At 33.6% G+C, this 25,876-nt stretch overlaps 1 protein-coding gene across 2 annotated transcripts in view; it reads right to left on the bottom strand.

The window, feature by feature from the left end:
- Positions 1-25,876, bottom strand: part of LOC145279614 (uncharacterized) — a 350,943-nt gene that overhangs the window by 271,741 nt on the left and 53,326 nt on the right. For both annotated transcript variants that reach the window (XM_080130812.1, XM_080130813.1), the window contains exon 2: positions 3,431-3,632. The gene's annotated coding sequence lies outside the window, so the exon portion shown is untranslated. The remainder of the gene's footprint in view (positions 1-3,430; positions 3,633-25,876) is intronic.

Below are 25,876 nucleotides of genomic sequence, written 5' to 3'. Positions count from 1 at the left end.
AAAATAACACTAAAGATAAGAACAGTAATCCAAATAATACGAATAAAAGATTATAATAATCTTTTAAATTACATCCCTTAAATTTCTTCAGATACCATTACTAAATCTTTATCGTTTACTAGACTTTTCAGCCGTTTAAAAGCGAGCAAAAGTTACAGCCCATTGACTTAAAATGAGTGCTTTATCCTCAATTAATACTTGAATATGGTTGAATTTGTACTCATTTTTTGGATTAAATGATAATCTCTTAATTCCTAACAGATACCATAATACTTAATTCACTGTACCTTTTCATAACAACGGTCCATACAAAATTTCAATCAGATCAGATCAGTAGTTTCCAAGAAAGAGAGACAGACAAATTAAGAGAAATTTACTTAAATACGATATTTTAATTTATGCAAATTTCATATTATTATTATAAAGTCAATTCTCTATTGATTATTATATTGTACCTTTTGTGGAGATCTATAAGTGTAGCAAATTTGAAAAAAGTCTGTGTCAGACATAACATTAGCCCTCCCCACAAAGACATTTGTTGATTTGACATGGAATAAGCGACCTGCTGAAAGGACAGCCTCCTTAGTGATTAATCCAAGGTTCGGGTCCCTGACTATCAGGTGGATAATGTCAGCGTAGATAAAACATTTACCTCCAGCACCCTTATTAATGACATGGCTACAAGGATAGACATGAAAACAGAAAATTTCTGACATCTCTGGCTACTTTTCACGCAAAAATACTGCCGAACTAGAATAGAGCTTTTTCTTCTCCCTTTGTCAGAAAAATCACTCATTGTAAATGAGGACTGAGGGAAAATTAGGAGAAGCGAGAGTTGCGGGAACTGCAGATAATACATCCACAATGCATTATCTACTCTCCATAAATATGTAGACTTGTGTTCAATTATATCATATAAAGTGAATTAAAGAGGAACAAAAAAATTGGATAGACTGCTAAGATAGAAATGATTAATTCAGTTAATTACAAATTACATCTAATTAAAAAAAAAAATTAAATTAAAAAGTAGAAACAATTTTTTCCAACATAATCTAATCCCAAAACTAAGGTATACTTTAACATCAAATTTTTACAATTAAAGCATAGAGTAAAAAAGTCTTGAGTAAATAAATGTTGATCAACTCACATTTAGTATAATAACTATCAGACTGCATGGCATTGCCCAGTCGTAAAATATGCTTAAATATGATATTTTAATTTATGCAGATTTTGTATTTATTATTATAAAGAAAATTCTCTATTGATTATTATATTGTACCCAATTTATAGTAGTGATTTCCAAAGTTTAAAAATATATGATTTTGGTGCGATCAGCTAGACTCGAAACCAAACATATAACTCTCCAGCATCATTCATTGCCACCTGAGCTAAGTCCATATGCATATACAAACATTACAAATAACGTTATTAAACGTATAAATGCATTTGCACATACAAAGAGGTTACATGTTACATCAAACTATGCCTGCTAAGTTCCAGTTTTTTCAATTTTTCACCCCTTAGCACCTATTTCTCAGTCAAAAAATCAAATCGATTTTGTTCCAAAGGTCTGAATACTCAATATATCAAGTTTCAAGTATGTGAACCAAAAATTGATAAAATAGTTTGGTAGAGACCGTTCTGAGATAGAGATTTGTTCCAAACACTATGCAATTATGCACAATGTAGAAAATATACACAAATATGTGCGGAATAGTAAAATGGAACTAATCATCCAATAAGAAAACAATAAAACAGTGAATTGATAAATGTTCTTTCTTAAAGAACATTTATCAAATTAGTACAAACACAGATCTGTGCGAAATGCATGTACAAACACATGAACTGTGAAAGCATACACTCTAAAATAAATGAGTGAAATGTGACACCGTATGTACAAACATAAATGTGTGTGAAAGTTGATGACATGCATACGAATATACATGTGTGAAAGGTGATAACATATGTACAAGCATAAGTATGCGAAAGGTAATAATGTATGTACGATTATAAGTGTGTGTTAAAGGTGAAAAGTAGGGCTAGGACAACAGCATATTCTTTTCATTGTTTTGACTCTCGAGTGTGTATCTGTTGATATCTTATATGCTTTTATATAGAGTGATTTGGTTCTCGGTTGATTAACTGATTACGGTTCTATTTAGGATATTAAGCACTTCTGTAGATGAAGTGACGTCCAGAGCACTACTAAACCCAATTTTCTAATCCTCTCACTAGAAGGGAAATTAATTAAGTGATCAGTGAAAAAACAGTAAACTGGAGGCCTGTAGAGTGCTACCAGAAGCACAAAATATATAAAATATAATTAAGGATGCTTCCAGAGTACTACTAAACTAAGTATTTTCCCCTACTTTAGTTCATCATCATATTGTATGAATCCAGAGATTTCATTGTTGGCATTGGTAGTCAGAATTCTTTCTAGATAGACATCAGGTTCTTACAGAAAGGACCATGTGAAAGTTGCCAACATCCTAAATGAAAATGATTTTTGTGGAACGAACTAGGTTCGAACTTGGAACACCCACATTGTTAGTCTGTGTTATTAAGCACATTGGACCATGGTGACTTCCATCTTTGTAGTTAAAAACAAAGATAATTTCACACAAAATATTTTTTGACTTCATTTCAAAATGAAAAGTTTGCTATAAATTACATCATGGCATTAAAATTTGAGATAGTGACATCGTGACAAGAAAATTCAAAGTTTTAGTATAATAATACATGGTAGCTTGCTTCAATCTTGACAGACTATGGATACCCGATATAAAAGTGTCTGCGCATGGAATTTTTGTGGCAAAAGTTGCACAATCTCCAACCACACCTCTCCTGAGTCAGCGCTGTTAAATACCAGTGCCAAGCAGATGTTCAGGAGGATTGGAAACAATGCCAAAATAAGCAGAGAGCACATGCAGCGCTTAGAATTCCTAAATGGTTACTCATTTGGTACTAGCCAGGCTCAATGTTGCTTAACTTTGGTGGTCTGACGAGAACCGGTGTGTCAACTTGATTATGCCGTATATAATAAATAATGATACATACATATATACACACATACATACATATATATCGTCGGATTAAAGACAACATTGAATTTCCAGATGTCCGGTGGCCAATTCATGGAGTATGGATTCAAGAGTACGGTTTTGACAACCAAGCACTTGATTAAAACTAACAAAAATAAATCATGTGACAGGAGATACATAGGTAGTGAAAACAGCATAGATTAATTTTGTACCACCTGTCTTTTTGCTTATACATATTATGCCTATACTTGGGGGGGGGGCAGTTTTGGCAAACAATGAAAGCACTTATTGCAGCTGAGTAAATATGTTAATGCTTTAAAAACAGAATAATCAACAAGAGTTAAAAAAATAATAAAAATAATTAAAAAATGATAAATGAAGAATTTTACCTGAGACATGTTCTCGCTTTGAACCAAAATATTCCTCTTTTCTGCAATCTGTCACTTTCAAATGATGGATGAGAAAGACGTCAAATTGGATGTCCTTTGTACAGACCCATCGGTTCTGCTCTCTAGATGTCCGTTACTCGATTGTATTTGAGATTCGTTTACCTCAAAACAGAACAATGAGACAAAGAACCATTGACACAATCTGCAATTAAAAAAAAGAAAAAAAAACTTTGAACATGAAATATCTTTTTAGAAAAAAACAAAAGCACTTACATTAATCAAAGATTTTATAATATAAAACAAACACAAGTGAAAAACATTTTAAACAAAGACAAGAAAATATATGTACCAACGAGGCGTATATCTATTAACACTGATTTTTTTTTTGAAAAACATGGGCCAAAAACTTGATCGGTTTTGTTTTACATTTCAACCCTTTTGAGTTATTTTACTTTTTTGATCCCCAAACAAGGCATATTGCCAATGGGTGTAAGGGGCTACTATTTGGAATCATGGAACTATGTGAGGAGATGAGCAAGATGTTTTTTCACATTACATTTAAACTTCTGCATGTTAGTACAGTCAGGAAAGCAGGAAAAAGTGAGGGAATTCCAAAGTCTAGCAGTCCAAGGGAAGAAACTGTAAGAGTAGAAGGGTTTACATCTAGGGGCCTTTACAATGAAGGGGTAGAATTTTGCTGCTAGGCGAGTTTGTCGAGTGTATGTACATCGGGGTGCGTACAAGTGCAACCAGTTCCTCAGAACACATTCCATTAAAGTACTTGTAGAACAGACATAGGGATGTAAGTTAGTAGGTAAAACAGCTGTTTTTCTAGACTCCAGAGGAAAACATTTCAATGGGATAGGGTAGGGTAAAAAAAAAAAAAAAAAAAAAAGACAAGTAGTCAGCCTTAAAAAAAAAAAGCACTAAATATATGAACCGATTTGAAGCCTCCTACCCCTCCCGGTATTCACCTACCCTAGGTGAATACCGGTACAGTTACTCTAAATATAAAGTCAATACTTGTTTTTTTTCAGGTCATCAGAAATAGTGAAAAATTAAATGATGTAATTCTATGATTACACAGGCAACATTTTTCCCCCATCATTTTTGATGGAGGATATGCACTAGTATTTTATATTTCGTTTGGTACAAAACATTCTCTAAATAGGATCTAGACACCCCACCACCCTGCCTTTAAATCGTCAGCTCAGTTCCCACAAGACAATAAGAGACTTCACCCTGGTGTCTAACTCTGTCCCGTGGGGAGGCATTGTAAATAGGAACATTAACTGGATGTACTCCTTTTCAACAAAGAATTGCTACACAAAAGACTTATTTTTTGTAAATCCAGCTAAACTATGAAATACTTTAATAAAACATACACACACACACACACACAAGTAGGATTAACAGGTGAACTGTTTTATATGCTTCAATGAACAACAAGATTAGAACCACAGATGATTAGAGGGTTGATCTAATTGGCAAAAATTAAGTGAGATTATCTCATGATTCGATCAGGATTACCATTGATTTAGCGGAAATGGATATTATCTTGTAATAAAAGTAAACAACTTAGGTTTAATGACAATAATCTAGGTAAGCCATAAACAAATATCATTTTTTTTTAATATCCAAAGAAAATTATAAAGATAAAAGTATTGAATATCCGTCTCTTTCGTCCATATATATTCGATGTTTAACCCTTATCCTTTTAATACTGCGACTTGATCATTAATTTAATGTCAACCTTCCCCTTTGTACAAATTAGGAGACTATACTTAAATAAACTCAATGTTGTCTCGGAAATGATCGTACATTATCCTGGATTGTTCTTATCTTGATTTCTTTGAACATGTAAATAAACTTACATTAATTTATAAATTTCATTTGTCTCCTATTTAATTAATAAATAAATATAAATATATATAAATATATATTATATATATATATATATATATATATATATATATATATATAAACAATCCAGAATAATGTACGGTCGTTTCAGAGACAATATCGAGTTTATTTAAATAGTCTCCTCATTAACACCAAAAGAGAAGGTTGACACTAAATTAATAAGCAGCATTAAAAGGATTAGAGCCTACATTATATTATATATATTGAGAGAGAGGGGGGGCAGCAAGTCATTATTTCATGCAAATTTGGTTGAATACCACAATTTCTAGTGTACTAAGTATCATCTGAAGCTAGAAAGGTTACTCATCACATCCATCAAGAACGTTACTAAGAACATTAAAAACATGAGAAAACTGATATTCAACCAAACCTGCATATATATATATATATATATAATTATAAAACTCAAATGACCTTGTAATGAGTGTTGTAACCCCACATCCAGTTTACGACTTCCGGTTGCGCATGCATACATAAACATAAATCCATAATAATCAACGCTACAATAAAACATATTGTTTTACTGTGTACGTTTTCAGCATCCCAATTGTTTTTTTTTTTTTTTTTTTCGCGTTTAAATTAAAAGGTATATCAAAATCTGAATTTAACATTTAAGTATTATGGTATCTGTTCAGTGCACAACCTATAAGTATGGCAAACCAATTATAATTCAATAGCTCTAAGTTTTTTTTTTTCTCAAAAATAAACAATTATAAACTCATAGAAATCGATCTATATTCTTTTTTCATTTTAATATACTTTCATAGAAATGTTTCTGTTATGTCACAAAAAACTATTTTCTTTACATCACAAGTATTATGCTCATACATTAATTCCATAGCTAATATAACATACTGACTCAACGGGTTACGGGTAGTCTAATATATATGTCATCCACAGGCAGACTGTTTCGATGTATCATAGCTTTTCAGATGGGTTGACTAGCATCCCATCTTAAGTTAGATATCAAACCTACAAGCATCTAGTTGATGGTCAACAGCTCTAACCACTAGACCATGTACAAGTGCTAGTAAGTAAATGATATGTACATGTATTCATATAAACTTAAAAATGCTCTATTTGTTTATTTACAAAGAGCTGTTCATTATGCTGAATATTAGCAGGCAATATCATTAACAAGTGAAGAGTATTCAACTGGAGAAGGGGGGGTCAGTGTGGCTAGACTATCATTCATTCCAAGACCTAGATCACACCATCTAGTTGATGGTCAGCAGTTCTATCCATTAGACTACATTGTAGTTGTGCTTCCCGTCTGTTTATTGAGAAATCTCTAAGGTTTTTAAAATATATTATCATAATATATATCGATTATGAAACTACATTGTCTAATGTATTTGAATAAGTATATTTCATTTTGATTAGATGAGGTACAAGAATATTGTGTATGTTTGCATTGGACATCCATAAAAATGGAAATAGGTTTATAACGTTAAAGTTTTAAAAATAAAAAAAATAAAAATAGAAATCATATGATGTTCAAGGCTTGGAACAAAAACAACCAGCCAACTTCCTCCTTCCAATGGACTTCATCCTCCCATCAACCCCTTATTTAGTAGCCCATTTTTTCTCTTTTTGGCCTCCAGTTTCTTTTTTCCACATTTCTTCATCTTCACACTTTACTGCCACCATTCCTTCATTTCCTGATTTCATATTTCTTATCCTTATTTTCTAATAATTCTAGCATTAGAGTGTGTCCAGAATCATCGTTCCAAGTATTATCCCCTTCTTCTGGATGGTTATACCTTGTCTTTTCTATTAAAAACACACACACAGACATTTTGCCTTTTATATTTTAGAAGGAGGGAGAGTCAGAGCTAATTATTTATAGTGGTCATACCGTTTAAGTGGAGGTAGGGATCCAATCCAGGCAATTTATACAAGAAGGGGGGGCAAGCTTGTAGTGCTCATGGTTTACCTCACAAGCTCAGTCTTCATCAAGCCCTAGAAGAGAGGGTGATAAATCAATCCTTTATAGTTCAACACCTTTAATTCTTTTCAAGATCAACTAATAATTTCTGGTAAATGAGTAATGAAAAGAGATAGAGTAAATTCAAGCAACAAAATAGAAAGGAGAGTAGAAAATGGGCCTTAGGTTTACTTTCGCTTCTCTTTTTTTGTTCTTTAGTCCTCACAATCCATGAATGAATTTTCTGACAAAGAGGGAAGAATTGCTATTTCCTAGGTTGGAATCTATCCATCGAACACTTATTGGCTAGTTTTTGACTTTGAAGCAATATTTTTCTTTTGTGTTTTAAGCTTCTTACATTAAGCGGCTTCATGCCTTGTCTGGGATGATTTCCATAAAAGAGAAAAAGAAAGAAAAAGAAATCAAGTGATGCTCATGGTCTACCCCATAAGCAGGACCTGGACGTCATCAGACCCTCATGAGGATGGCGATAAATCAGTCAGACCAATTAATGAATGAATGAAGATAAGTATGCAAAAAACATGAACTCAATTCAGAAACCAAAAAAAAAAAAAAAGAACAAATCATTGAAATAACAATTAAGACAACCTTCACCCTAACCCATCCCATTCATTTGTAGAGACATTTCAACAAAGTTAACATGTTGAGCAGCAGCCCTCTACCATCCCCACCCAATCAGCTAGCCAAGCAGCAATCATGTGTATACAATGACAAAATAAACAATTCATTGGCTAAAAAGAAAGTCACATCAGATTGATTTCATCATCCTCATTTCTTTCTCCTCCTCCCACCCTCCATCCAATAATAATCAGATAAAGTCAACTGGGCACTAAATCAAAACAACAGCCAAACTTTAATGATGTTTCGGCAGGACTTTATCAACAATCACTGACACGTGGCCAGAAGTGACATGGAGGGAGGTGAGGTGGGGTCAAAAAACGCATTTCACCAGAGCAAGTCAATCAGCAGACGACTACAGAAACAAATGCATCGCTGATAATTGAAACGCTTGACTCAAAACATGAATGGTGGTTTTTAATAGGTTATTTTATGCCTCCAGGATACATTATTTCTTCTTCTTCTTTATGTGTATACAGGGTGCAGACATATTTGCTTGCAAAATTACTGTTCAGCAAAAGATGACACAACTAGACTAGACATAGTCATAGTACATTGACTTAGAATGAGTGTTTTATGCTAAACTGATGGTTAAATTTATGCTCATTTTTGCAGTAAATACAAATTCTTATTAATCCCTAACTGTGCATCGACCAGATATCATAACACTTAGTTCGCTGCACCTTTTCATAAATATCCATACAAAATTTCAGCTAGTTCAGTCCGAGAAAAAAATGAGAATATATCTGGTATTGTGGTGATTAATTCCTAACTGTGTATCGAGCTGATACCATAATACTTAGTTTGCTGCACCTTATCATAAAGGTCTATACAGAATTTCGGTTAGATCAGCCCAGTAGTTTTTGAGAAATAGTGGAACAGACAGACAGAGAATGAAAGAAATATAATATAGATAGTTCCATTTTTCTTAGATTTATTCAAATATGGGAAATTTTGACTTCATGATTATCGCAAAACCTAAGATGTATACACAACATACCGCAGTGGAGGGATAAGGAAGAACCACATTAACAGAAAAAGACAAGAGAAAAATGATCCCAAGCAACTATAGACATATAACCTGCCTACCAACAATGCGGAAATTTTAACAGCACAAGTAAGTGAACAGATCTATGGCTCAGTTAATCACCAAGAAACCAAAAGGATGCTGGAAAGTGACAAAAGCGACACATGATCTGTTCTACACTAACCAAAAGATCGCAAAGGAAATAAAGAAAAGAAAAGAAAAAAAAACAAGAAAAAAAAATGTAGTTATAGCATGGATTGGCTATGAGGAAGCCTATAACACTATCTGCCAAACATGGATAATTTATCGAAATCGCAATTGATTAGTTATAAGAATCGTTAAAAAAATATAATTAACACAATCTTTTCTCAGTTGTGTTTAGCAATTTACATAAATCGATAAACTGAAGACGAAAGGCAGTCATTTTCATATTGTTTAAGTTAACATTTTAAAACCCCATTTGAAAGTCTTGCTTTTATGCAATTAGCTTACAAATTAATAGAAGTATTCAGGCACATTGAAATACAGTTTCTTGTCAATAAAGTTAAGTTGTTAATTTTTGTTTCTTGTTCTTTTTTTGTTTTTAATTTTTGGAATAACTTAAGAACCTGTGTAATATGTGCATATATTTCCACAAATGCAAAAATACACTCGTGAAGTGGAGCATGTATAGATTTTAGTTTTACTGGTGGTTTAAAATGAAGAAATAGTCATCATTTTATTGGTAGTGCCAACAAATGAAAAACTGTTTTAAACAAAAAAAAAAAAAAAAGAAAAAAGAATTGTTTTTAGGCACCGGAAAATAAGAAATTTTCCCCGATTCTGATTGCACAAAAAATTATAATTTTCTCCAATTCAGATTCAGATTAATTATTCCAACACAAGTAGATACCATTTCAGAAACTATCCACTAACTTTTTAAACAGATGGAGATCAGTTAGTTAACACAAACAATTTGAAACTAAAACTTTAATATGATTTATTTTCTAGCTAAGATTTTATTTTATTATATAAAATCAAGTTATGCATTAGTAGAAGTTGTAACCAGAAGTTGAGGATTGTAAATTTTTGTAGAAATCAAAAATTGTATTTTTTTGTCTCTCATAATACGATTTTTGATTTCTACAAAAATCGCCAATTCCCTGAGAATGGGAATCACAATCAACAATTTCTGAAGGAGTCAGAGTAAAGTTTTTTTAAAAACTGATTCCAGATTCAGATTTTTCTGGTTGTATACAAGCAATTTGAAACTACAAACATAAACATCAACACCAAATTTGATGAAATAAGAACGAAACAATGTAATTCCATCCGATCATCATATGTAGATCCTTACTATGATGGCTCTATTATTATTATTATTATTATTATTATTATTATTATTATTATCATCTGAACTTTTCAAAAACTGATTCTCTTTAAACTTGAAGTAGAAAGACACAGAATTCAGAAAAGAAATTTAAAAAAAAAAAAAAGCCGCACGTGTGTGGTCCCCCCTCTTGTGCTGCATGTGAGATAACGCCACAAAAATTAAAGAAATGATTAATGTGAGAAGTGTGAAGAGCCAATGGATGGGACAAAAGTTATGGGGTAAAAAGTGCCATCTTTTTGCAGTTTTGGGGCATTTGTGACCCCTTTTGAGCTCCTAAGAATGCCGAATCCCAGTGAAAACAAACAAACGATCCAGTTTCACGCCTTAAGACATGTATATTTGAATTCAGCACCATGGAAAACTACTGTATATGTATACATATCAAGTTCTTGCCTAATATGAAAAAAGAACTCCAAAAGGCATATTTTTTAGCCCTAAAAGTCCAGAGGGATGCGAACCAGAATTTTGCCAGGGTCACCCATACTGAATTTATATTAAGAACAAGAGCCTCCACATTTTGGCCAAGTTTCAGGAAAATCTAATGGATGGATCAAACGTTATGGGGCTAAAAGTGTCATTTTTGGCCATTTGGGGGCATTTTTGACCTCTTTTGAGCCCCTGGGGACGTCAAATCCCAGTGTAAATGGATAACTGTGCAGTTTCAGGCCTTAACACATGTATATTTAAGTTGCCCAATGTGAAAAACCACTATATAGTCAGACATATGAAGTTTTTGTTGAGAAATATGAAAAAAGAGCCACAAAACCTTGTTTTTAGCACTGAAAATCCCCGGGGACGCAGACCAGAATTTTGCCAGGGTCACCCATATTGGATTTATATTAAGAAGAATGGGCTCCACATTTTGACCAAAAAAGTCTAATGGATGAATTAAAAGTTATAGGGCAAAATGTGTCATTTTTGGCAATTTGGGGGCATTTTTTACCTCTTTTGAGCCCCTGGAGGCGCAACAGGAATGTTTGTAAAAAATATTTTTTTTACTGTGCACATCTATTTAATGAAAGACAATTTGTGGCAAAATTTCAGGAAAAACTAATGGACAGTTATCTGGCAATAGTCTGGACTAACAGATGCACGGAAGCATGGATGCCACTAAAAACATAGGTCCCTCTCCGATAAATCAGGGGACCAAAAAGGCTGTGAAAACAGAATGGATCTACAATAAAAATAAGAGATAAGAAAGGAAAGGAAAATTCTGAAAATATTTTTTAATTTAAATGGCAAAAAAATCATTTTTATTATTTGGATTTTTTTGGACTACTGTTCTCATCTTGAGTGTTATTTTCACAACGTTTCGGTTGATGTAACTTCTGACCTACATATGTATCTTGACAAACTTGTGAATTTTTCTGTCAATTGTGGGAATCTGCATGGAAATTCGAATCAAACACTTTATTTAATCTGTGGGATTCGCATGTTCTCGTTCCATCAACCATGACTGTATAGAAGTCCTAAATAATGTGCGATTGTATTTTGCAGGCCACCAGCATTGAAGATTGAACCTTTAACCTTCAAGTACATTATCCACTACACTATGAATCCAAACAAGACAAATAATCAATCTTCGGAGACAAAAAAACAGTTTTAGTTTTTTTCTGTTTCAAAAACTCGATTTAATGAAAGGTTAACAAAGTTTCTATTTTGATTTTTAATCTGACAAGTTGATTAAATAAATTACATATGTGATACTAGAACTTTATGTATGTAGGTAAACAAGATATATGCATGTACATGGAGGACAGTATTATAGCAATATTTGGCCGTGGGTGGATTGAAAACCAAACTTTCAACATAAGGTTAGATTAATTAGAAAATTTGTTTAGAAGTTAAAAATTAGAAGCTACATGTCAGGATATGATGAGCAGAAAGTCTGAAATGATATGTAGCAATAAAGACAAAATCTTCCTCCATGCAATCACATTCCCATCTCGTTCGACAGCAACCACTGACCCCAACACTGTCTCTGTGGTCTTCTCTTTCATCTTCTAATTTGGCCATGTCATCGTTTCTTATATTAGGTGGCTCACAATCATAAAATTACAAAACACTAGAGAAACAAAAGATTCAAATACATTCCGCAGATATTAGTTTGGCTCTTGGTGCATGTGTGACACCATTGTGGGAAACAACCTTCCAAGTGCTAACAACCACATCTTAGTCCTCTGTTGAGGCCAATTTGTTGTCGGTTGATATTAGCTCATCTCGTCCTCCTAAACTTATCCGATCTGATCCAAGCTGCAATGTTCCTTCAACTGTCCCAAACTGGAAACTCTCCTCAACCGCAACTGTCGCAAAACTCTAAATATATTGATTTCTATGTTCAGTCTTTGCCTGCCACACCATGGAAGATCAGATAATAAATAAACATGGATTTATAAGACCAAAAAATCCAACCTTGATCGCCCTTCAGGGTCTGTCTGTAGTGCCACACCTTGATTAACTATCCTATTTCAGACGACCTTTATGTTTGCATTAGTGAACCACTTCCTTCTCATTATCTTTCCAATAACTTCCTTTGTCTCCTCTATTTTCTTTTTGCTTTCTAACACTTTAGGAGAGAAGGAGATGTTGATAATATCACACCTATTTGGTTAATGACATGATCAGATCGGACATCTTTATTCCCACACTCACCTGAGGAGAAGCCAAGAAGAAGCTTATATGTGTAACTGTATAGTGTTGTACAAAAAAAAAAAGAAAATAACAAAGAATATGTTGCTCTACAATAGGAATGTTGTTGGTGTTTTTTATTGTTACTTTATTACAGAATCAACAAAAAGTAAAATACAAACTTCTGCTGCTTCCATTACTATAGAGAGGTGTCACTACTCACTGAGCTGACTACTTATGCATCAACAAGACTCAGTTGCTTATGTGATAAGCCACTGTTCCAGATAACCTTTTCAAATCATAGAATGGTCAACAATAACGTTACAGCATTATATAATGTAAATTATCTACAACAAAACTATAATTGTGTTTTGAGTCGTCTGCTGATGGTAAAATAAAGAAAATTGTTAAAAAAAAAAAAAAAAAAAAATGGTATTTTAAGTATCAGAAGAATTAGGTTATTTTTTTCTTCTCTATTTTGTGTGGTCAATCACAAAATTTGTTCCATGAATAAAAGCTGGAATTTTAACAATCCACAATTATTTTGTTTTTAAGTAAACAAATTTGTGAATTCTTTTCTGTCAGGAGTTAAAATTTTGATTTTGACCATTATTAATTTACTTACTGGACTGTATAATCATTCTACCTTTTCGTACTTTTGAACAGAGATGATCAGACTTATTGTTGGCATAAATTATTTTCTTATTATTATAACTTGGTTAATCCCCTGGCATATAAAACCATATAAGTTGCAAGTGAAACAGTTGTATTTGCGAGTGATTTTTTTCAAATGGCGATTAAAAATAATAAAACTTATCTTTTGGTAATGGTGTTTTTTTTTTGTTTGTTTTTTTTTTCATTGACAATCTTCCAAAGCTCATTATTGAGTGAAAAATATCTTATCAATCTTTATTTTTTTTATATATAAAACGAGTAAAGCCAAATTATTCAAACAATGAAAGTTTAATAGAACAATATACATTATTTTAATGAAGGCAGTTTATAAAAAAAAACATCTGAAGAAATTTGAATGTTTATATCTTCAAGTCTCAACATAAAATTCGGTGCATATTTAAAATTACACTTATTTAAAAAAAAATACAGAAAAATGTTTTTGATGTATGTACTCATCACGGAACGAAGGTGTCATATTCCAAAAATCATATTTCTTTGGTTAGTAACTTTTCTATTTGGCTAGTAAATAAAATATTTCGTTGTCAAAGTTCAACTAAAAAGAAATTTGTCTGTAGCGACCTGTATGCCAACACTAAAACCATCCAGATAATATATAACTGAAGTTGAAATGTCTAAAAAAAATTTTATGGCTTAAATTTCCTGATAAAAAAATGAGTTGTCAGATAGTCTTCAATAGACCCCCCTCTCACCCCGATGAACAATGGATGCTGTTTAATGCCCACATGATTCAATTGTGCACTAATGCAAAGCTTATGTGTTTTATAATAAAAAAAACTAAAGTGAGAAAGTTATTTCTAAACTTTACTTATAGAAATCATTTTCTTATAAATATTATTATAATACTGTGCCGTGCACACAAGTCATTTATCTGAATTGAAAAAAGTTTTGTCATTTGCAATTGGATAAAAACTGACGTGTCTTTGTAAAAAAACAAAGACGTATGTAAATCTGTGGTTGTAATAAGGTGACAGTGACGACAAAAAATTCAGAAAGAACACTCGTTTGTCTAACACCAAAATTGACAAATTTCCATTACCAGCGTTTTCTCAAGTTGTTCAAAATTTAACTTCCCAGTCTGCTTTTAATTTGTCATTTTTTTAATGCAGTGTGGCTCCACGCATACCGAGTGACTGACACATGAAAAATTCCATTTATTTTGAAGCTGTTAATTTTTTGTTTTACTTTTTTTATGAGACTCGCTTCAGAAAGACACTTGATGTAAGGAGCTAAAAAAAAATTTTAAAAAAAGTTATATCATGAATTTCGATATAAGCAAAATAATAAATCCGAGGTGGAATAATTAATCGAACAATGGTTTAGGTAACACAATTAGGTTTATTGTACGAATAGTACAAAACAAGAATAGAGTCCAATGAAGAATTTATATGTCGGTAGGTAAGTGTGAAAGAGTATTTCGCCCACAAATGCGCGTGTAGTTCCTTTCTTTCGTCTTCCTCCATCTGTATGCCAAACTTCTATCTTTTTTTTTCAAACGTCATCTTTAACAACTAACCAACCATTTAGTGTTAGAGGGGTGCTAAGTTTTTCCATTATAACAAAAAGAATAATAATTCAATGTCAAATTTTTTAATCAACAATTAATGTGAGATAGATAGATTTGATCCAGAAAACAGCAATTCTTCCCCCTTTGTCAGAAACATCGCTCATGGAATGTGAAAACTAAATGGCAAATTAAGGGAAGTGAGAGTTATGAGGTTGCTGAAAGTAAACATAAGGTCTATTTTCTACTCTTTTTTTTCTTCTCTATCATTATGGTCTCATATTAATCGATGCAAATTTGATGCATATAAAAAGGCAACACATTTGTCTGTAACTCTGACTGACATAGAAATAACGAACGAAGAAGAGAAAAAAGTGAGAGGGAAAGAGAGAGAGTAGCTGCTTTGTGCAATTTAATGTTTAGTCAGAGAAAAGAAAACGCAAGTTTTATTGTGCTAAAATGGACAGCCTGCAACTGCACTCATATTTTACCTGTTGTAATGTTTTTTTTGTTCCTGGATTTCTTTTCCTTACATGAACAGCAATTAAAATTTGTCGGCCATGACACTTTATGAAATAAAAATGTTATCAAATCGAATTAGAATTTGCAGTATGATCTGCTTTTGGGGGAGGGGGATACAGAGCTTATTTGTCACCAAGCAATCCTAATCATTGAAACACAGCTTATTGGTCACAACTTCAAACACAAAAGAAGTTGAAATGTTTAAAAATTGATATTCATTCTATTTTTCGATTGTTTGGCCTACTCTTCTCATCTCAGATAATATTCTCACAACATTATCAACAGCACATGGTTAAGGGAAGCTGAGTTGAAAACACAACAGTAGAAAAATATTAAAATCCAAATCAAGTTTTTTTTATTCTATCTTGTCAACTACAAACAGTACAAAAACGTCTCCTGTTATTACTGTGAGACACGTAATCAATAACACGTCCTCATCCTGCAGAGTAGGAAGGCAGGGATGAGAAGTGTTCCAAAACATGTCTGTTCATTTCACGCACCAAAATCCACAAAGAAAGATTTGACTATCTTATTTACCACATCACACTCGAGACTTCCTGTGATGTCACTTCATTTGACCATGCTACCTTAATGTCTAATGAAGTTTTCCTAGCTATGTAATCTTAATTTCTAGTGGAAGTGTATTCTTCTACTTAATTTAACACATTACCCACCATAACAACTAATATGTATAAATTCATTGAAGCATCTCTCTTAAGATTAATCAAAGTGCTCAATTGAAGATTCCTATTAAGTTACCCTCACAAATGGAAGCTAGCAACCATCAAAACGTGAAAATAACAACAAAGATGACGACAATAGTCTGAAATACGTAAATGTAAATTTGCAAATGTAAAGTTCAAATAAAAAATAATCATTTTCAAGGTGTTAAGATGTCAAACATTTTGTATTTTATCATTTCTACAACACCCTAGATTTTGACAGAATGTTTTTTTTCCTGCAGATCTTTTTGGTTTAAATTAAAATAACCTATTCCAGTCAAATTCTATATTTTAAACCTTCCTGTTTTTGTTCTAACTCCTGAATTTAAAGAAATTGGATCATGTTTTGCATCTAAACTCTTCAAACTTTCAAAATGTCGAAAGCAAATTCATTTTCTGGTGACCTAAATGTGCAAGTTATTATTACAACCAAAATATAACCTGATCTCTCAGACATGGATTTTAAAGCAACTTTATCTACAAGAGCGTAAACTAATCATGACAAGCTGTACATCTCAAATCTGACACCTCAAAAGATATCTAATTTCTAAGAACGTGGTTAGATTACAAAACAAAATCTACCCAATTTACACCATTAACGATTACTAAACTACCATCTTACATTCATTAACCCTTATTCTCGAGTGACCTTCGGGCCTTGATAAGTGGTTACTTTAAAGTAAAAAAAAAATATTTTTAAACTGTAGGCCTTAATGTCAAGAGTTCAATTTAAAACATGCAAAAATACCAAGTTATATACAAAGTACCGATTACTTAATGATTATTGCAAGCATAAGTCAAAAGTCAATCAAACAAAATTGAAGGAAGTAAATTTCTTTTGGTTTGGATTTCATTTAATGCCTTGCTCCATTTTTCAAATTTTGAGTAATGGTAGCAAATCAGTAGCACCTTTTTTTTCTGCAATAAATGGAGATAGGGGTCAAGACTTTTCCATCCAGGCCTGATGACTGATCCTGGTTGGTCTCTTCTAGCTGAAGTGCCACTTCCTGTATAAACGAGTTGAGGTGGAGGAGCTTTTTATCCTGGGTGCCGGCCTGTCAGTATTTTTGTTTATATTCATGTTTATAGGAGTTCCTCATTGTCTATGGGTTTTTTTTGTTTGTTTGTTTATTATTTTTTTTTCTTTTTATTAAAACCTTTCCTCCATTAATAGAGGGAGTACCTTTGTCAGCAACCTGGGGGTGGGGGGACAAGCTGGATGACTTGAGGAAACAGCACATCATTTTTTTATATTTGGTCAGGGTTTACATCAAATGGGAAGTATCCTAAAACCCTATCCAGAGAGACTGAAGACACCTGAGAATGATGTCTAATAGGCATTCAAGTTCTATCAAAACTTGGTTGATTGCTCATATAGCATATCAAATCTTTATCAGGTCATTTTTAGTTTGCAAATTAATTCATTCTAGACGAGTAATAATATCATTCTGGACGAGTAATAATATATTTTGCAACAGCTAATCTGTTAACAATAGATTTTATTTAACCCATAGATGCAACAGGAACTACTACTACTACTACTCCAAATCAGAATAAACCCTACAGTAATAGCCACTAAAGGGTCACTTCATATTTCCCAACGCTCCCAAATTAAAAGCTTCAAACATTGTAAACGATTTATTAAACACAAGTTGCTATTTTTTGCATGTATCTACTAAAGGATGTTCCTACCCTTCCCAAATAGTTCTATAGTGTAAATTATTTTTTGTAATAGTCATGAGTTATCAGTTAACAAGGCTAAAAGCCATTTCAGAGTAAAAGTTAATAACATTGTCAGTTGTATAATTACAGGATTGGAAATGATGGGCGAAATGATCAGAATTTGATGAAGATGGTGGCTCAACAAGTATTTATTGATACTAGACTTGAAGATGACCCAGTTGTATTTCTGAGATGAGGATTGATAATTCATATTATTTGGATTATTCAGACTATTGTTTTCATCTTGAATGTTATTTTCACAAGGTTTTGGCCGATGTAACCTCCAACCTTGTTAAACTTTGGAATCTTTCTTCTGAACTCAGGAATATGCATGAAATTTTGAATGGAACTCTTTATTTAATCCACAGTGGTAGCATGCTCTCATTCCATCATGGCTGGTTAGAATTTGAAAGTGTATTTTGTAATGTTATCCGCACTGAGGATTGAACCTTTAACTTCCAGAAGAGTAACTTACAATTGAATTTTACCGAGTACTTTATTACACATGGATTTTTGGATTTTTAAATCTACTTTTCTAATAGAAGTACAATCTTATGTTTCATAGATGGAAAGTTCTTGGAAAGAAATTCTGTTTATGGAAGTTGTTTGGTTCTAGGTACACAAAGAAAGAAAAGTTCTTTGCAGTGGTTATAGCTAAACGAGTTCTTGCTATGAATGTTTTAGGGGGGGAGTGAACCAGAGATTGGAGCTCAGTCGAACACCTGTTATGAAAATAATAAAGACTAGTAACGTCTATTCTGTGAGAAAGGAATTTTAAGAAGGAGAAAAAAAAAATAATTCCCAACTAGATCGCGAAGTCAATTTTGAACTCTGTCAAGGCAAGAAAAAGTACTCATAGCAGCTCCTCCCCAGATGTGGCAATAGTGCTTCATCTTAACACATATCTAACATGCAGGTAAAGGATTGCATCGGAATCTGAACCGTTAGAATGTTCCAACTATTTTTCCAGCAATCTTAGCAACAGATTTTTTTTTTTTTATTATTACATTTTCACCCCAAACAAGGCACATTGGCACTTTGGTGTAGGGGGCTACTATCAGGGGAAACATCTACTGGGATACTATGTAGGGATTAGGGCAGCGAGATGTTGGTTCACGTTGCACTTGAACTTATGCATGTTAGTACAGTTGGGGAAGCAGTGACCTGGAATGGAATTCCAAAGTCTAGCAGTTCTGGGGAAGAAACTACTGGAGTAGAAAGATCTTTTACATCTAGGGATCTCTACAGTGTGGGGATGGGATTTTGTAGCTTGTCGGGTCTGTTGAAGGTGTTTACGTCGTGGGGGCACAAGTGCTTGCAGTTCATCAGAGTATTCACCATTATAATACTTGTAGAAAAGGCAGAGGGATGCAACGTTTCGACGATGGGACAGAGGCTGAAGCTTAGATGCCAGTTTAGGGCCTATCAGATTTGCGACTCTCTTTTGAACCCTGTCAAGGAGCGAGAGACTAGTAGCCGATGCACCAGACCAAATCTGACAGCAATACTCCATACATGGACGAATAGTGGCCTTGTAGAGGTACAGGATACTTTCGGGTGTTAGAAGTTTTCTAGCACGGTAGAGAGAGCCTACCTTCTTCGCAGCAGTCTTGGCAATGCTCTCAATGTAATTATTCCAATTCATGTTTCCTGTGAATGTTAGGCTGAGGAGTTTAAAAGAAATATTTTCAGATAATGAATCTTTGGCCATTGCTATTAGTGGTAGAGAAGGTTTCTTGTAATTATTGAAGGAAACAAGTTTAGTCTTGGCAGCATTGAATGTGACCATCCATTTTTGTCCCCATTCTACTACAGATTGAAGGTTATCCTCTAGTGTTTTTGCCATTTCCTTAGATATGTGTTTATTTGTTTTCCTATTGTGCCTGTTATAGAGTGTGGTGTCATCAGCATATATACCCATCTCAGAGGCAATTTTGTCGGGGAGGTCATTTATGAATATTAGGAATAATAAAGGGCCAAGGATAGACCCCTGAGGGACTCCCACATTTATATCATATTGTTTAGATGTACGACCATCGAGGACAACCTGGATTTTTCTCTTATCTAAGAAGGATTTAATTATGTTAAGTATTCTACCACTACCAGTGATACCGTATGATCTAATCTTCCTGAGGAGACCCTCATGCCATACCCTGTCAAAAGCCTTAGATATATCTAGAGCTACCGCTCTGCCCTCTCCCGCTTTGTCCAGTGAATGGTATATGCGTTCAGAGATTACAGTGAGGATGTCTTTCATTTCTCATCTGGAGTGAAAGTCATTCCTTAGAGAACTTGAATGCCTACTAGACTCATTATCCTCGAGTGTCTAATGGCCTCTGTATAGGGGGTTGTCAGGACAACCTGGTATGAGGATACTATTCTTTACAACCTGACCAAATATTCAAACTCACATACTATTCGCAGATCAAATAAAATCCACAATGACTTTTATGAGAAATGGTGCATCTTCTCCAAGTGATGTTACCTTAAATAGCAACACGAATCTGGATACTCCACCAGACTAGATAAATTCTTGTTCTGGAATCCAGTAAGACCAAGAGATCAAAAAGAAAGATGCCCTATATAACATGATAAACTGAGGAGAGGAAAGTTATGTTCTCAACTTCTTTACTAACTCGGTGTTTGAGAACTTTAATGGAGCATTCGAATATCTATGTTCAAGTTTTAGCCTCAGCTAGGGGGGAGGGGGTTCCTTGATTTTTGAGAACTTTGACTGAAGGAAAATGAAATGTGAACTATGCCACTTTTGCAACCAGCCAATAACACTTACCTTTGGCAGTTTTTTTTTTTTTTTATAGAATTCATTCCAAACAAGATGTGAAGCCACTTGATGTAAAGAGCTAAAGAAAATACAGTAGAACCCTGGGATATGGCATTAATCCATTCCGAGGTTTGGATCGTAAGGTGAAATCATTGTATGGCGAGGCCTAAGCAAAATTTTATACAGTACATATTAAAAATTAGTAACAAAATACAGTATATAATACACATGTATATAATCAAATAACATTATAAACAACACCGTAAGGCTGGACAAATATCGTAACCAGGGGCTGGAAACACATTGTATTCCACATCATCTCGTATCTCGGGGTTCTACTGTACTACTTCAAGATTAAAAACTAACCAACAACAAGTGCTAGATGGATAGATTCCAACACAGAAAACAATATTTCTTTCCCCTTTGTCAGAAACATCGCTCATGCAATGTGAATGTGTATATGTGTGAATAATTTTATTATTATTTTATGTATCCACATAAAATGTTATGAGATACATTATTTTATGTATCGATTTTCAGTATTTACTTTAATAGCGCTTAATATGCGAGTAAACCTTGGCAGCAAGTTATGAATAGATATTTATGGCAATTAAGCTATACAATGGCCCTCAGAGAAACATCAGGCTAAAATGCTTTTAGCCTGAAGATTCCTACAGGGATGAAACCTGTGTAGCTTAATTGTCACAAGCATATTTTAATAACATATACGAGAGAGATTTGTAGGCCACAAGTTCAACAAACTGTATATAATATTCACTTTGAAGTGAAAAATAAAAGTAACTTGAAATAGTTTGCTTATATAATTTTGGGGGTGGGGGATCAGAAACATTAGGGATTAATCAAATCCGCTATTTTCACATATCTTTGGAAATCTAAATAACACATATGGTAATCATAATAACAAAAAAAAAATGGTAAACCCTCAATGAGGTTTTATTGCCAAACAATAACCAATATGGATTCCATTTTTGTTTCTACCACAATATTCACCTTCTTCCAGTGACCATCGCTGTTAAAATGTGTTAACGATTTCAAAACAAGCATAAAAAGTACCTTGTATTGTTTAGATTATTCGGATTTCTGTTCTCATTTTTGTAAGCTATTCTCACAACGTTTCAGCCAATCTAACCTCCGACCTTCTTCATGTGTAGAAGTTGCATTCGGGAATCTTCATATTGAACTTTGGAATTTGTATGACATTTTAACAGAATCCTTTATTTTATCCATGGAGATAGACGTTTATTTTTTTGTCAGGCACGAGTCAGTAGAAGTCTTGAGGAATTCTTACGTATAGTGTTAGTATCGACTGTAATTGCTAGATTTGGCTGTTTAGTTTTACAGCATATCAACTCTTTTTGGATTATTTATTTTATGCTTTAAATTTCTTATTCATATTCATGGTGTTTAGTTTGGTTTGGTTGTTTTAGAAAAGAAAATTCTTTTGTTTTCGACTTTGAAAACATAACTGCGTTTTGCAATGGAAAAGAAAAAAAAAACATCAATATTTGGTGCATTTTTAGGTCAAAAAGCCGATAAGCTTGATCTGATAGTAGTAGTGAAGATAGTGTCATATAGAACCGATTTTAATTCAGCACTTTATTCTGTGGAACCATCAGTCCACAGTTCTAAGTGACATTATTCTGGAGATTGATGGTGCAATTTTTTTTTTTTTTCGATTATTAAAATATTAAAATGGCTGATTTGTTTATGAATGCATTCTGATCGATTTAATTTTGTGATTAAATGGTTTTCAAATTTTATTTTCTCTTACACTATTGCATTTTTATTTCACTAAATATTCGATTTATTAATCGATTACAAACAAATAATTCAATTTGTAATTATCAAAGTTATATTGATATAGAAATTTGAAGATCTTAAAGTTAAATAAACCAAATCTATTTTTGATGGAGTTGCAACACATTTCAAACTTATACAGAGAAATCAATCAACAACCGTTCAATGTAATGACACTCAAATAAGATATAAACAGACGAGCAACTGTAGATAGTTTTAAATAAAATATCTTTTGGAGTCACTATTTCCTTGTAAGTTTCTGTATCCTTATCATACTCTCAGGAAGCAAATTTCATTACTCAGTCATGGAGAAAAGAGTTGTTTTTTTTTCTTTCTTTAAAACAGTAGCTTGAATTGAAAGACATTATAAACAGCACATTTTCAGTAAACTTAAAGAGAGGAAAAGTCATAAAACTTTAATGTCAAAATAATTTCATTAAATTCTTAATTTTCAACTGTTACAGTTAACCTGTATATTCCTTTTTATAAGCACTGAATAGTTTATGTGTTGAACATCATAGGTTTATACATGCACCGCCACGTCAAGTCAGTAGTTAAGCTCTTGCCAAATATGTTGTAGGGGGTCTCCGATAATATGCAGAAGTGATTCTCTGCTATAGTTCACCAATGCCAGCAGTGATGAAGAGGTAGCGATATAGACCGTCCCTTTATAAATTCCCATTAAAATAAATTTTATCAAAGTTATGTTGGTATAGAAATGTTTAAATTTTTTAACTTTAAAATATTTTTTTAAATTTTAAACTTATACACCCCCTCCTGCCGCCCCATGTTTAGACCAAAGAATTTACCTTAAGTATCAGTTGGCTCTACAAGACGAAACAGAATTTTTTCCATTACACCATTAGTCTACAGTTTTAAGTGACATTATTCTGGAGCTTGAAGGTTCAATCCTAAGTAAAATATTTACAAAGTTCATTCATTTTTTTTTTTTTTAACTAGTAAACTATTAAAATGGCTGACTTGTTTATAAACAAAACCAAATGCATTCTAATCGATTTAATTTCGTAATTAAATTGTTTTTTCAGATTTCGGTTTATCTTGGACTATTGCATTTTTTTTTTATTTCAATAAACATTCAATCAATAATAAATAAATACTTTATGTGCAATCATTAAAGTTGTGTTGACAGAAATTTGCAGATCTTCAAATTAAATAATTTTAAACTTTTATGCTCTTGCCCCCACCCATCACCCATCACCCTCTTGTTAATAGCAAAGAATTTAACTCAAGTAGCAGCTGGCTCTACAAGACGAGCCATAATATAAATCATGGATTCCCATCCATAAGTCAAAAATGTTGACGTGAACATGGGATGTGATAAAGTTATTTAGATAAAAGCAGATAACAATCTAGCAATGATCTCCACCAGTAAATATACATTTCTTTCTCCACCTTGTCTTCTCATATTTCAGACTTTTATTTGGATAACTAGACTGCTACAGTTAACTACAAACAAACCATAAAAAAAGACAAAAAAAAGTGCTGAGTCCTTCCTCCTCCTCTCCCTTTTTTTTTCTGTGTGTGTCACTGGAAAGAGGAGGGGGAGGGGCTGGGAAGAAGAATCACTGACAGCTCAACCATTCAAAACTCAAAAGTACCTATCTCAGCTTTTGTGAAAGTATCTTTTGAAGAGTAACCTGCTTATCTTCAGGATATCACACACACACACACACACACACACACACACACACACACACACGATTTAACCCCTCCCACTTTTTCAATGGAAAGGCCTTTACATTTTTAGGGAAAGAAGTTTGGGTGTTAAGAATATTACAATCTTCATTAAAGGGAAACTAGTGAACAGAACTGCAAAGGAAATACCTTTGGGGTTAAGATCAAAGTGTAATATTTTCGGCTTCAAACAAACCGGAAAATAATCTTACTAACCCATCCTTGTTTTTACTTGATTTTCTTTTTTTTTTTTTTCCTGGTGGTTTTTGCTGCACTCTGTCAAAATTTGAAATAGAAATCATCTATCATTGGGGATACGAGGGTCGTGCAATAAGTAATGCCCCTGACCCACTTCCTATAGCAGTAGAGCAACGAAACTTGGCACAGTTATTAGTCTTTCTAACCACCAAGAGATAGGCATTTCTCCCATCGTTTGATGCAGCTCTGGAGACCGTTTTTGTAGAACACCCCAGGTTGGTCCTCCAACCTGGGGTGTTCAAGGCTGCATCATCTGGGAAACGCTTTCCTTTCAAAAACAATTTCATGGCTGGGAAGAGGTGAAAATCAGAGGGTGCAAGGTCAGGAGAGTAGGGAGGATGAGGAAGGATTTCATAACCACACGCCCGTGCTTCTGATCTGGAGACATGCGAGTTGTGGACCGGAGCATTGTCCTGCAGGAGGAGGGTACCTTTGCTGATCTTGCCCCGCCTCTTGATTTTGATAGCTTCCCTTAATTTCCTCAAAAGTGAAGCATAATAGGCTCCTGTAATTGTGGTACCTTTTGCCAGGAAATCTGTCATCACTACTCCGTCCTGGTCCCAGAAGACTGTGAGCTTGACCTTGCCAGCGGAGGGCTGCTCCCTTGCCTTCTTTGGAGGTGGTGAGTCCAAGTGCTTCCACTGCATTGACTGGGCTTTGATCTCTGGATCATAGTGATGGACCCAGGTTTTATCCTGTGTAATCAGTCGTTTGAAAAACTTTGATCTTCTTGGCACATCTCCAAATTCATCCTCGAGCACTCGACGCGTTCTCGCTTCTGGAATGGTGTGTGTAACCTGGGAATCCATCTGGTAGACACCTTATGCATATGCAAATGGTCATGAATGATAATTTTCACAGACCCTGTACTAATCTTGACATCTTGGGCTATTTGGCGAATAGTAATGCGCCGATCTTCCAAAATATCAGAACTAAGGTCAATAGGCATCTCCTGTATTTTTGATAATCATCTTTTGTTCTGTATGCTGCTTACATAAAGTGGATTCACACCTTGTCTCAAGCGATTTCCATGAAAACAAAAATAAAAGTAAAACACTGGTGAAGATCTAAAACCATAATGGAGAAAGGTAATAAAAAAAAAAATCAAAGGATTAGTGAAAATGCAGTTTGGAAAATTTACAAAATGTAATTTTCCGTTAGGATTTTTATTAATATATGATGTCCGTCAGCAGACAGAGTACAATGAGAATTTG

This window comes from Euprymna scolopes, chromosome 7 (assembly GCF_053919585.1).
Source record: "Euprymna scolopes isolate OS-2025 chromosome 7, ASM5391958v1, whole genome shotgun sequence".
NCBI lineage: Eukaryota > Metazoa > Mollusca > Cephalopoda > Sepiida > Sepiolidae > Euprymna > Euprymna scolopes.
The sequence above is the reverse complement of the archived record's forward strand: the minus strand, read 5'-3'. Positions and strand labels throughout refer to the sequence as shown.